The following is a 13,541-nucleotide window of genomic DNA, read 5'->3' as shown; positions in this document are numbered from 1 at the left end:
AACCAAACAATTTTCAAGTGGATCTTCTAGATATTTCTTTCTGAAGTGTTCTTCAACCAGCTCATCAATGATATCAATTCTCAAACAAGTATCAGCTTCAGAATGATGCTTCTTCATAGTGTTATTAATATTGAAAACCAATTGATCTTCACCAACTCTAAGAGTCAATTTTTCTTCCTTAACATCAATCAATGCTCCTGCTGTAGCTAGAAAGGGTCTTCCCAAGATAATTGGAATATTAGAATCCTCTTCCATGTCCAAGATGACAAAGTCAACAGGTATATAGAACTTCCCAACCTTCAGAGGCACATTCTCCAAAATCCCTTCAGGATACTTAATTGATCTCACCAATCAAGAGAAATGTGGGTTGGCTTAAGATCTCCCATATTGAGCTTCTCATAAATGGAGAGGGGCATAAGGCTAACACTAGCCCCTAAATCACATAAAGCTTTTGTAGAATATGATTCCTCAATGTGACATGGAATTGAAAAACTCCCTGGATCCTTGAGCTTTGGAGGAAGTTTCCTTTGGAGGATAGCACTACATTCTTCTGTCAAAGCTACAGTTTCATGATCTTCAAGTTTCCTCTTGTTTGAGAGAATTTCTTTCAAGAATTTTGCATAATAGGGCATTTGTGAAAGAGCATCAATAAAAGGCACATTTATGTATAGCTTCTTCAAAACCTCTAAAAATTTTCCAAATTGCTTGTCAAGCTTGGCTTTGTGAAATCTTTGTGGAAAGGGAAGTTGTGGCTTGTAAGGCTCTGGAGGTATATACTTCTCTTCCTTCTCTTCAATTTTCTCTTTACATTTTTCTGCACTCTCTTGTTTTTCACTCTCATCAGTTTCTTTCTCATTTTCTCTCTTCTCACTATTTTCACTTTTCTCATTTTTTTCACTCTTCTCATTATTTACAACTTTCCCACTTCTTAAAGTAATAGCTTGACACTGCTCTCTTGGGTTTTCCGGTTGACTTGGAAGTTTTCCAAAAGACTTGGTACCTGAGGAAGATGCTTATTGTGCAATCTGATTTTCCAGCATTCTGTTATGTGTTTGCATCTATTCTAGCCTTGCTTTCATCTCTCTCATCTCCTCATCATGCTTAGTTTGGTTAGCAAGAATCTGTTGCAATAAAGCTTCTGTGGTGGAACTTCGTTCTTGCTGTTTTGGTGGAGGATTCATATTTTTCTGCTGAAAATTAGGCAATGGTTGCCTATTTTGCTGATATGGAATTCCTTGTTGCTGTTGTGGTTGAAAATTTTGAGTTGGAACTTGACTTTGCTGATTTCCCCATGAAAAGGTGGGATGATTCCTCCAATTTGGATTATAAGTTTGAGAGTAAGAATTCCCCATTTGTTTGTTTCCATAATTACCAACATAGGCAGCTTGCTCTCCATAGTCTACTCCACAGCTGGTAGTTCCTTCTGCATAAGCAACTTGTTGTGAACTTCCAGATGATGATGATGAACTAACCAACATACTCAAATCTTCCATCTTCTTAGCCAAGACATTTGTAAGTGCATCAAACTTTGCATTAATCATGTTGAATGGATCAAGATCATACATTCCAGCAGCTTGCCTCTTTTGAGTTGGAGCTGGTCCTCTTGGACTACTCCAAAGATGAGTGTTCTTTGCAATTTTCTCCAATAGCTCATAAGCTTCATCTTCATGCTTCATAATAAATTCTCCTCCTGTTTGAGCATCAATAATCCCTCTGATTGCAAGAGTGACATTGGTGTAAAAATTCTGGTTTATCGTCCATTTCGGAATGGCATGATGTGGGCATTGTCTCTCTAATTCCTTCCATCTCATCCATGATTCATAAAGAGTTTCATCTTCTCTTGGTCTGAAAGCTGTCATTTGATTCCTCAATTCTTGAGTTTTTCCAGGTGGAAAATATTGTGCAAGAAATGCATCAGTGAGTTGCTCCCAATTTGTAATGGAGTTGTGAGGTAAAGAATCAAGCCAATCCAATGCTCTATCTTTCAAAGAGAATGGGAATAGCTTCAATCTTGCTGCATCATCAGACACTCCAGGTTGTTTTTGCATGTCACAAATCATAGCAAACTTCTTTAGATGTGTGTGTGGATTTTCAGAAGGATGTCCTCCAAATTGAGAATTTTGAATCATTTGAAGAACTCCAAAATCCATCTTGTAACTATTTGCATCAATTCTTGGTCTTGCTATGCTTTCTCTCAAGTCATCAAAACGAGGAAAAGCATGATCCATCATACTTCCCCTAGGCAAATTAGCATTTACAACTTCTTCACATTGGGCTGCATTTTCATTGTTTCGACCATTTCCAGCATTACCGCCACCAATTCTAATTCTTTCATCAGTCATGTCTGCTTCTAATTCAGTTTCTCTCGAAGCTTCTTTTCTTTTTCTGGTTTTTTTCTTGTTGGCTTTACAAAATTTCTCAATTTTAGGATTAAACAATAAGGATGTGTCACTTGTGCTTCTAGCTCTTCTCATAAAAGATTAAGAGTACCTGAAAAAGAACAAACAAACACAAAAAAAAATGAAAAGATAACAAAAATAAAACTAAAAACAACTAAAATAATCAAGAATTCAATCTTAAACAAACAACTCCCCGGCAACGGCGCCAAAAACTTGATGTGGCCCAACCGCAAGTGCACGGGTCGTACAAGTAATATTGAAAAGATATCGTTCCCACGAGGAGTTGTGTTAATGATTGAATTTTTTATATAAAAAGTTGACTAAATTGAACTATTTTTGAAATTAAAGTAATGAATTGATGGGTATTGGAGTATGAAATCTATATGTGCAAAATCAATAATCTATTCAACTATGTAATGATTTAACTAAATTTGCATCAAATTAAAATAAAAAAAATATGGCAATATTCAAAATGGCAAGTAATTAAATTCGATTAGAAATTAACAATGATAAAAAGGCGATTCCGGAGTTCGGGATTTCATATTCGAGATATTTTGAGATTTTAAATTGGTTATCCAATCTTATGGAACTTACGGGTTTTAAGGAGATTAATTCTTAAATCCTTTGAATACCCTTTCGAGTGAGACAAAGCGTGCCTTAATCAATCTAATCCTACTTTCGTAGAGTTAGAGTTAATTAAGACCCATTAGGTTCTTTAATTAATCTGTGAATCCTCTTAATCCTTAGTCTATTTCTAGATCTAAGTTAATTAAGTCCAATTTCTTGATTATCTATCACAAGGCCTTCTCCTTTTGGTGCCTCAACCATGGATTAAGAACATCACTTAATGGGATCCTACACTAAGCATGTCATTAAGCACACAAAAAATGAATAAAACTCATTAAGACCACAAAATATGGATTACCCAATAAAAATTCGCAAAATATCTCAAATATTACAACCCTTACTCCAGAATCAAATAAAACTACTCACTATCCATAATGTTTACAAGATATTCTGAATTTATAAGGAAATAAAGCTTTAATCTAAGCTAAGAAATAAGAAACTAAACACTAGAAAGGTAGGAAAAATGTAAGAAAAGAAAGAAATCCCCAAATCTGGTTAGAAATGGTGTGGAAAATGATTGTGACTCTTCAGCTGCTCCTGCTCCTTTTTCTCTTCTTCCTTTCTTTCCTTTCTTAAATGGGAAATGAGGCTATTTATAGCATTTTCTGACATGGAGCCCTAAAATGATGTGTTTAAGGAGGGATTTTCTGAAGGAATCTTCTGCCAGCTCATTAATGAAGTCTTTGTGGATCAAGATAAGTGGATCGCATAAGTCATGCACCCCTTATGCGCTTACTGGTTCAGTTCACTTATGCGAAACTGCATGACTTGGCGCATAGGTTATGCACAATTCCGTGAGATTGCATAAGGGGGGCGTGAATCTGCATAAGCCATGCACTCTCCTTATGCACAATTCGAAAGGTATTGGAACAGTGATTTTTCTCCTTATGCAGATCTGCATGGCTTATGCGGTAAGTTATGCGCAATTTGGCCAATGCATATTTCAACTTTGAAATTTGTTTTTGGCATCTTTGGCTGTAGAGATCACTCCTCAATGGCAAAATTTATTTTTAGTCCTTCAAAAACACCATTTTTCCTACAAAACAAAGTAAAAATTACAAATTAATCCAAAATTGACAATTATGAAAAACTAACTAAATAACTAATGAAATTAGCTAAAAGTGACTAATAATCAAATAAAATGGCTATGAAATTAAACCTAAATGATTATGCAAAATATATGCATCAATTGCTACTAGCTATCGATATTGCTACCAATACATAATCAATTACAAAAAATTTAATGTCTTTACTTTTATAATTTTACAATTATTTTGTAAATTAGTTGCTATTTGCAACTAATTTAATAACTAAAAAGATGGTTGTTAATTTAAAAAAATTATAAAAAAAAAAATTAAAATTCAAAATAACAAATAAAAATTCACATAAATAAATTTTTCAAAAAATTTTTAATGAAAAATTAGTACTCAAAATTAATACAAAAATATTTAAAAAATTACTAATTATAACTATTAACAAATATACTAACAAAAAATTAAATATAAAAAGATATTCGTAAAATAAATTGCTAAAAAAATTACCATATATATATTATAACAAAAAAATTACTAAAAATTAATGTTACAAATAATTTATTAACAAAAAATGTACAAATAAAAATTCACATAAATAATTTTTCCAAAAATTTTAATGAAAAATTAGTACTAAAAATTAATATAAATATATTAAAAAATTACTAATTATAACTATTAAAAAATATACTAACAAAAAATTAAATATAAAAAGATATTCATAAAATAAATTGCTAAAAAAATTACCATATATATATATATTATAACAAAGAAATTATTAAAAATTAATATTACAAATAATTTATTAACAAAAAATATATATTTGTACAACAATTTTTATTTTATGTCAAAAAAAATTAAATTAAATAAAAAAGGTGAGAAAAAAAATGATGAAAAAGAAAAAATACGGCGAAGAAGAAAAAAGATAAGAAAGAAAAGATGATAAAGAAAATATATGAGAAAGAAAAAGATAACGAGAAGAAACTATATGAGAAAGAAAAAGATAAATAAAAAATAGATAAGAAAAAAATAATAAAAGAATTGATGAAAAAGGAAAAATGATGAAGAAAAATAAAAAAAATGATGAAGAAAATATATTAGAAAGTAAAAGATAATTAATAAAATAGATGAGAATGAAAAATATAATGAAGAAAATAAGAGAAAAGAAAAGAAAGAGAGATGAAAAAAAAAGAGTAGTAAAAAAAGAAAATAAATAGTAGTTTATATAAGTGAATTATAAATCAATTTTAATAAGTGATTATCGGTTGCTATTTTTTAAAAAAAAATTGGGTGGAAATTTCTGAGAAAAAAATTTTACAACTAATTCGTTACAAAAATTAGTTGTTGTTGCAATCAATTCTCAATTCAATTGCCAATAGATGATAAAGAAGAAAATATATAAAAAGAAAAAGATGAAAAAAATAGATAAAAAATGATAAAAATAAATAAAAAGTAAAAGATGATGAGGAAAATAGATTAAAAAGGAAAAAATGATGATTAAAATATATGAGAATGAGAAAAATGATGAAGAACATGAAAGAAAACGAGAAAAAAAAAAAGAAAAAAATAACTAATAGCGAAAGAAAATGAGTAGTGATTTATATAAGTGAATTAACAACTGATTTTTAGTGATCAATTGTTGGTTGCTAACTTTTTTAAAAAATTGGTTGGAAAATTTTAAGGGAAAAATTTTGCAATCGATTACAAAAATCGATCACTGTTAGCAATCGATTTATGAATCGATTGCCAATAAAAAAAATTCAAAAAAAGAGCAAAAATTTTTTAGAGAATAAATAAGTTACTAATAGCAAATGATTTTAATCTGTTATTATTAGCAAATGATTTGTAAATTGATTGCAAATCCTAAAAATGAAAAAAAAAAAAGAGGCAAAAAGTTTTTTGAAAAAAAAAATTTAACAATCGATTTGCAATTAATTAAAAAAATCGATTGTTAATAATAACTAACAAGAAGTTAATTACAAATTTAGAGCCTTTCAAAAAAACTCTAAATTTAACATTTGATTTACAAATCGATTGTTAATAGAAATCGATTTTTCAACTTATTGCAAATCGATTGCTAATAGCAATCAATTGAAAATCAATTGTTAACTTTATAGCTAATTAAAATAATTATTTAATTTAACAACTGATTTTAAAATTAGTTGTAAATAATATATTTAAAGTTTTTATACTATAGATTAGCAATAACAACTAATTTTTGAATTGATTGTTAAATTTTTAAAAATAATTATTCTTTTAAAAAAAATAAATCACAAATCGATTGCGAAACTGGTTATTTTTTTAGTGATTTTTTTTATAATGAACCTTTTGAAAATTTGTTTATTCAGTTCATAGATAATTTGAAAAAATTTTAATCTAAATTATTATTAATTTACCAATTCACAAATTCTTCATCTCATATAAAATAAGTTAACTCAAAAAAGTTTAATGAAAAATTTATTTGATTGATGTTAATGTATTAAACGTTATATTTATCCAAAAATTAGCCTTTTTTATTCAATCCAATCAACTTATTGGATTTTATTTATCTTTTAAGTAATTTATTTGTTAATAAATAAATAAAATAGTTGTGCTTTGTAAAATGAGATTGACGGATTGTTAATATAACAACTATTTAATTGATTGCAAAGGTTTAGGAATTGTTATTGATTTAGGATTTTTAATTCTATATTAAAAATTTTAATAGAATTTTTCATGTATGTAAAATTATTTTTAAAATAAAATTTATAATAAATAAAATTTTAATTTATATTATTTAATATTTATAGCTAAAGACATTTTTATTAGTTTATAAGCTCGTCTCTCATTCATAATTTGGTATGTATTATAAAAGTTTTACCCTTTTTCATTTTGTGTAGGGACGACAATGGGTTGAATATTTATGGGTTTTCAATTTAATTAAATCCTGATAGGACGGGTTTGGGTTTCAATATCGTGACGGGTTCAGATTTTGGATGTTAAGTATCCATTATCGAATTTATTTATATAAATACTTAATTAAATATAAATATATTTTTTATAATAATATTTATAAATTTTGTATATTTTATTTTATATAAAATAGAATTTAAATATTTTATGGAATTATTAAATTTTTAAAATAAAAATTATTAATAAAATAAATTTTATGTAAATTATTAATTAAAATATATAAAATTAAATAGATTCGGGTGTTTTTGAGTAATAATAATCAGATTTAGGATGGATTCAAGTAATTAAAAATAAATTTTAGTGTGAATTTAGGATGGATTCAAATTGTAAAAATATTAATAAGAATTGATAGTATCATCGTAATCTTAGAGAAATTTTATAGTATCATCGTAATTCCATGTAAGCAGATGTACATAGAATAGCGAACTAATAAGTGATTTACATGCAAGCAAAAAATAATTATTTTCACTTGTCTTTATCTCTTTATTTTATAGATAGTTATACTTTTTTTTTTCAGATTAAATAACTACTTTTACTTATTTGTAAATTATCCATTAGTTTGTCATTTCATATAGGTACGTCTATATGAAATTACCGTAGTAGTATATAATTTCTCATAATCGTATGCTTTATAAGTTGGTCAATTTATGGTGAAAAAGAAGTGTACTTAGTTGCAATATCTAAAAGTTTGAAAGTGTTTCAAATTTGTTTATTAAGAGTTTCAGAATCTCATATGGTATTATTTTCACAGTGTTGCTATGTAGCATCTTCCATAATTTTTTTTTTATAATTAATAATTATAATTTTTTATATTAAATTTAATTTTTTTAATTAATAATAATAGTAATTATTATTATTATTATCATATAGGGGTGAGCATTCGATTCAAATCGAATCAAACCGAATCGAATCAAATCATGAAAATTGAATTACGTATTTTAGAAATTGAACCGAATCGAAATGGATGAAAAACTGAATAGAACTGAATCGCTCTATTTTGGTTCGGTTCGGTTCAAACTAATCGGTTTTGATTTTTGATTGATTTTTTAATTTGATTTTGATCTTGGTTTAAACCTAATAACCATTAATCAATTAAATTAAACAATTTATATATACAAAATTACATATAATTCATAAATTCTCCATAAAAATAAATCAATTAAAAAATCAATAAACCTATTCAGTTCGGTTCGGTTTAATAAAATTTTTCTCTTTAAAATCGAACTGAACCGAAATAATCAAAATTTTTATAATATAAAATCGAACTGAATTATCGAATTAAGGAGGTTCGATTCGATTTATTCAGTTTAAACCGAATAATGCTCATCCCTATTATTATCATTACTATCTTAATTTTTTATGTGGGAACCCATATATATTTATTATTTATTATTATTTTATTTTAATTAGCTTACAATAATTTAATATATTTATAAAAAATATATATATTTTATTGGATGATTTGCTTATTTATTTTTAGATATATATATTATTTTTGAAATTAAATATATATCTGCAATCTGAACAACCCAATTTAATAATAACTTTTATCCCATTCTACACCTAATAGAACTCTTGAAATATATATATATATATATACCCTAATCGTCTCTTCTGCTAAACTTTGCTCTCAAAACCTGTTTGTCACCTCCTTTTTCTATCAAATACTCTCAACATGTATTTTCATTATCTTTTAAATTATTATTTATGTACATATATATATATATATTATTTATAATCTGATGTGTGCAGAGAATCCCTAAATTTTTACTTCTCTATTCATCACCTTCGATTCTGTTTTCAATGTAAAAATTCTCATTCTTTATTTAATAATGGGTGAATTTGATTTTATTTTCTTTCCTCGATTTGTTACAACTACTCTATAAATTTATTTTTTTTCTTTGCCATTGGTATTGAATTGGGTTGATCATGATTACTGTCAGATAGTAACCTTCAATATATATATATATATATATATATATATAATATTATCATTCACTGAGCATCTAGCTCAAACCACGTTTTCTCTTTCTGTTATCTGTTTCAGATCAGTTGAATTCAGCAGCTGATCCAAATATTCAGTCCATTTTCTGGAGAGGGACAACTTTGATTTGTTCTCATGGTATGCCCGAATTCATGTTTCCTCGGGCTAATAATTAGTTTAGTTTATTGAACAGTTTAAGTTTTTATTGAAATATGTAGAGACTCCGCAGTTTATCTATGGGATATTTATGATGTTTATTCAGCATTTTATTTATTTGGATTTTGTCTATTTTTGGGATTAGTAAGTGACAATATATTCATTCAAGATACTCTGATAAGACTTGCATGATTTAAGAATACTTAAATTATGCGCCGGTCACGGTTTAGAATTTTGGGTCGTGACAAAGTTGGTATCAGAGCTCGGTTGAGGTCTAGTAAACTTGCGGAGCATAGGATCCTTAACGTCTTTTCAGTTTATCATTGCTTTAGATGTCTGTGTCCTTCGTACCTTCTCACCTGTCTTAATTTGGCTCACATTTTCAAATTTAATGCTTGTTTATTAAAATGAATAGGTGCCTGGGTCTGTTAGACGTAAGAGGAGAACTAGGCCAAATGTCTTAATGGTGCAAACCTTGATCCAACAGGGGAGGTACCACCTCAAACTATTAATCAGACATCTGAACAGACGCCTATGGCTAAGACTGGAGCACAACCATTCCAATTAGCTACTGCAGCTCAAGCACCTAGGGCTGGTCAAGTTACTGTGGTAGATCTGGCAGCGGGATTGCATGCAGTGAATCGTGCTGTTAATGCTATAGCTGAGTACCTTACAACTCAACCACAGTAACCAGTGATTGGCTCTATTTCAGCACCAGCTCAAGATAGGGCTCGATTCCTTGACTCTACAGACTTTCTCAAACTAAAACCAAAGGAGTTCACTGGAGAGGATGCATTAGCTGATCCCTTAGATTTTCTAGATGACATGGAGAGGTATTATGACACTATGGGTTGCAGTAGTGCTAGGATGGTGATGTTGGCGGGAAATCAGCTTAAGGGAGTTGCTCGTGAGTGGTATATCTCTAAGAAGAATGGGCGACCTGAAGGTTCTATCCTCTGGCCTGAGTTTCACTCTCTCTTCTTAGAGCGATTTCTCCCTCCTAGTGTTCAAGAGGCTAAGGCTTTGGAGTTTGAAACCTTGAAGCAAGGTAAAATGACAGTTACAGAGTATGAGATGAAGTTTACCAAACTATCCCGCTTTGGTAAACACTTGATTCCAAATAAGGAGAAGAAGGCTCGTAGGTTTGAAAGGGGCTTACGAGATAGGCTAATTGATCGTGTAGCTCCTTTACGACTACCTAAATATGAGGAGGTGGTTGATCGGGCTAGACAGATGGAGATGTATGATGATGAACGTTGGGCTCGTGAGCAGCGCAAATGATTTAAGAAAGATAGTCAAGGTAATCAATTTAATAGAGGACAGAGTCATCAGGGTTCTTATCAGGATAATAAGCTGGGTTCTCAGTCTACAGTTGGCAATAGGGCACATCAATCTGGAGTTGGTCAGGGACATGAGCAGAGGACACATGCAGGGAATGCTCGGTATAACCAGATTAGCACTGAGCCTATTACCACTCCTTGTCAGCATTGTGGTAAGCCACATAAGGGCACTTGTCATTGGGTCATTGGAGCATGCTTTGGTTGTGGACAACTGGGACACCGTAGACAGGACTGTCCTACTAGTGAGACAACTCAAGGTGCTGGTCAAGCAACACATTCTACTCCCTCTCAGGCTCAACCAGTTTCACAGTATAGTGGTAGAAGTCAGGGTTTTGGTGGTCGCGGTCAGGGTGGTAGAGGCATCTGGTGGTAGAGGTCAAGCTAGGATTTTTGCTTTAACTCAACAGGATGCTCAGGCATCTAATGCAGTAGTGACAGGTACACTTCCTGTTTGCTCATTTGATGCTAGAGTACTGTTTGATCCTGGTTCCAGTCATTCCTTTGTTTCTCCATACTTTTCCATAAGATTTAGTACACCACCTACTTTGTTAGAGTATCCTTTATCTGTATCAACACCTATGGAGGATGCAATAGACACTTATATGGTGTATAGGGGATGTATAGTTCACATTGGAGATAGGGAATTAGCTACAGATCTTGTTTCTTTAGATATGTTTGAGTTTGATGTGATTTTAGGCATGGATTGGTTAGCCACTTATCACGTTTCATTGGATTGTCATAATAAAGTTATACTCTTTAAAATTCCTGGGGAGGCAGAATTTCAATTTCAGGGAGATCGCAGTATAGCCTCTAGTAATCTTATCTCCATAGTGAGTGCTAGACGATTATTGCGAAAGAGGTGTAAAGGGTATCTATCTTATGTTAGAGATGTTCAGATAGAAGGTACAAGTTTGGAGAATGTTGCAGTGGTTAAGGAGTTTCCTTATGTGTTTCCAGAAGATTTATCAGGTTTACCCCCGGAGCGAGAGGTAGAGTTTGGTATAGACTTAGTTCACAGGCCCAGGCCCATATCTATGCCACCTTATCGTATGGCACCCGCAGAACTTAAGAAGTTGAAGGAGCAACTACAAGACCTACTAGATAAGGGGTTTATTCACCCTAGTGTTTCTCCATGGGGTGCTCCTGTGTTATTTGTACGGAAGAAGGATGGGTCTTTGAGAATGTGCATTGATTATAGGCAATTGAATAAGGTAACTGTGCGTAATAAGTATCCTCTTCCACGCATAGATGACCTGTTTGACCAACTTCAAGGTGCAAAGTATTTTTCCAAGATTAATCTTTGATCTGGGTATCATCAATTGAGGGTTAAGAAAGAAGACATACTCAAGACGGCCTTTAGGACTAGGTATGGACACTATGAATTTCTTGTAATGTCTTTTGGTCTTACCAATGCTCCAGTCGCTTTTTGGATCTCATGAATAGAGTTTTCAAGCCTTTCTTAGATCAATTTGTTATAGTGTTCATCGATGACATTCTAGTGTACTCAAAGAGTAAGGAGGAGCATGAGCAGCATTTGAGAATTATCTTTCAGACCTTACGAGAACACAAGTTATATGCCAAGTTCTCAAAATGTGAGTTTTGGTTAGATATTGTGGCTTTCATAGGCCATACAGTATCTAAGGATGGGGTATGCATTGATAAGAAGAAAGTTGAGGCAGTGCTTCATTGGCCTAGACCCATAATTGTATCAAAGATTCGTAGTTTCTTAGGTTTAGCAGGGTATTATAGACGGTTTGTTCAAGACTTCTCTCGTATTGCAGCACCTTTAACTAAGTTGACACAGAAGAATGTAAAATTTCAGTGGTCTGAGGCTTGTGAAAAAAGTTTTCAGGAGCTTAAGACTCGTTTAACTACAGCACCAGTGTTAGCCCTTCCATTCGGATCAGGGGGTTATGTAGTATATTGTGATGCTTCTAGGATTGGTTTAGGATGTGTTTTGATGCAACATGGACGGGTTATTGCATATGCTTCTCGTCAGTTGAAAAGGCACGAGCAGAATTATCCAACTCATGATTTGGAAATGGCTGCAGTAATTTTTGCTTTAAAAATCTGGAGGCACTATCTGTATGGTGAGACTTGTGAAATCTTCACTGACTACCAAAGTCTCAAATACATTTTTGACCAACGTGATCTTAATCTTAGGCAAAGGAGATGGGTAGAATTGCTGAAGGATTATGATTGCACCATACAGTATCACCCTGGAAAAGTTAATGTAGTGGCTGATGCTCTAAGCAGGAAGTCTTCTGGTAGTTTAGCCCATATATCTACCAAGAAGAGGCCTCTGATCGGTGAATTACATGGGTTGCTAGATCAGGGAGTAGAGTTTGAAATCATAGCTAGATCATTCTTAGCACATTTTCGAGTTAGGCCTATCTTGATTGATCGAATTAAGGCTGCTCAGAAGAGGGATTCTCAGCTGTGTGTGATTATAGATAGTATTCATCAAGGCCAAGCTCAAGGGTTCATGTTGAATGATGATGGAGTTCTTCGTAATGGCACTAGACTTTGTGTCCCCAATGTTGATGAGTTGAGAAGAGAAATCATGGAGGAGGCACACCATTCTGCTTACACAGTACACCCAGGTTCAACTAAGATGTACCGTGATTTAAGGGAGCATTATTGGTGGGGTGGCATGAAGAGGGATGTTGCAAACTTTGTTGCTAAATGTTTGACTTGTCAGCAGGTTAAGGCAGAACATCAGAGGCCATCTGGGTTACTTCAGCCATTGCCTATTCCCGAGTGGAAGTGGGAGCATATTGCCATGGACTTTATTGTGGGTTTACCTAGTACACGAGGTGGTTACAATGCAATCTGAGTGATAGTGGACAGATTTGACAATATCTGCTCATTTCCTTCCTGTGAAGACTACATATGACTTTGCTAAACTTGCACAGTTGTATATAAACAAGATTGTTAGTCTTCATGGAGTTCCAGTTTCCATTGTCTCTGATCGTGGTACTCAGTTTACTTCTCGATTTTGGAAGAAATTCCAAGAAGCTTTAGGAACACGAGTAGACTTTAGTACCACTTT

General features: G+C 31.6%; 1 non-coding gene across 1 annotated transcript; it reads left to right on the top strand.

The window, feature by feature from the left end:
* Window positions 1–1,767: 1,767 nt before the first annotated feature.
* On the top strand, window positions 1,768–1,874 carry LOC131183512 (small nucleolar RNA R71). Its single transcript, XR_009151563.1, has one exon. It is a non-coding gene; the product is annotated as a small nucleolar RNA R71 (small nucleolar RNA).
* The last annotated feature ends 11,667 nt before the right edge of the window (window positions 1,875–13,541 follow it).

Source organism: Hevea brasiliensis, chromosome 9 (genome assembly GCF_030052815.1).
Source record: "Hevea brasiliensis isolate MT/VB/25A 57/8 chromosome 9, ASM3005281v1, whole genome shotgun sequence".
Taxonomy (NCBI): Eukaryota; Viridiplantae; Streptophyta; class Magnoliopsida; order Malpighiales; family Euphorbiaceae; genus Hevea; species Hevea brasiliensis.
Note: the sequence above shows the minus strand (reverse complement) of the source record. Positions and strands in the feature narration are given on the sequence as shown.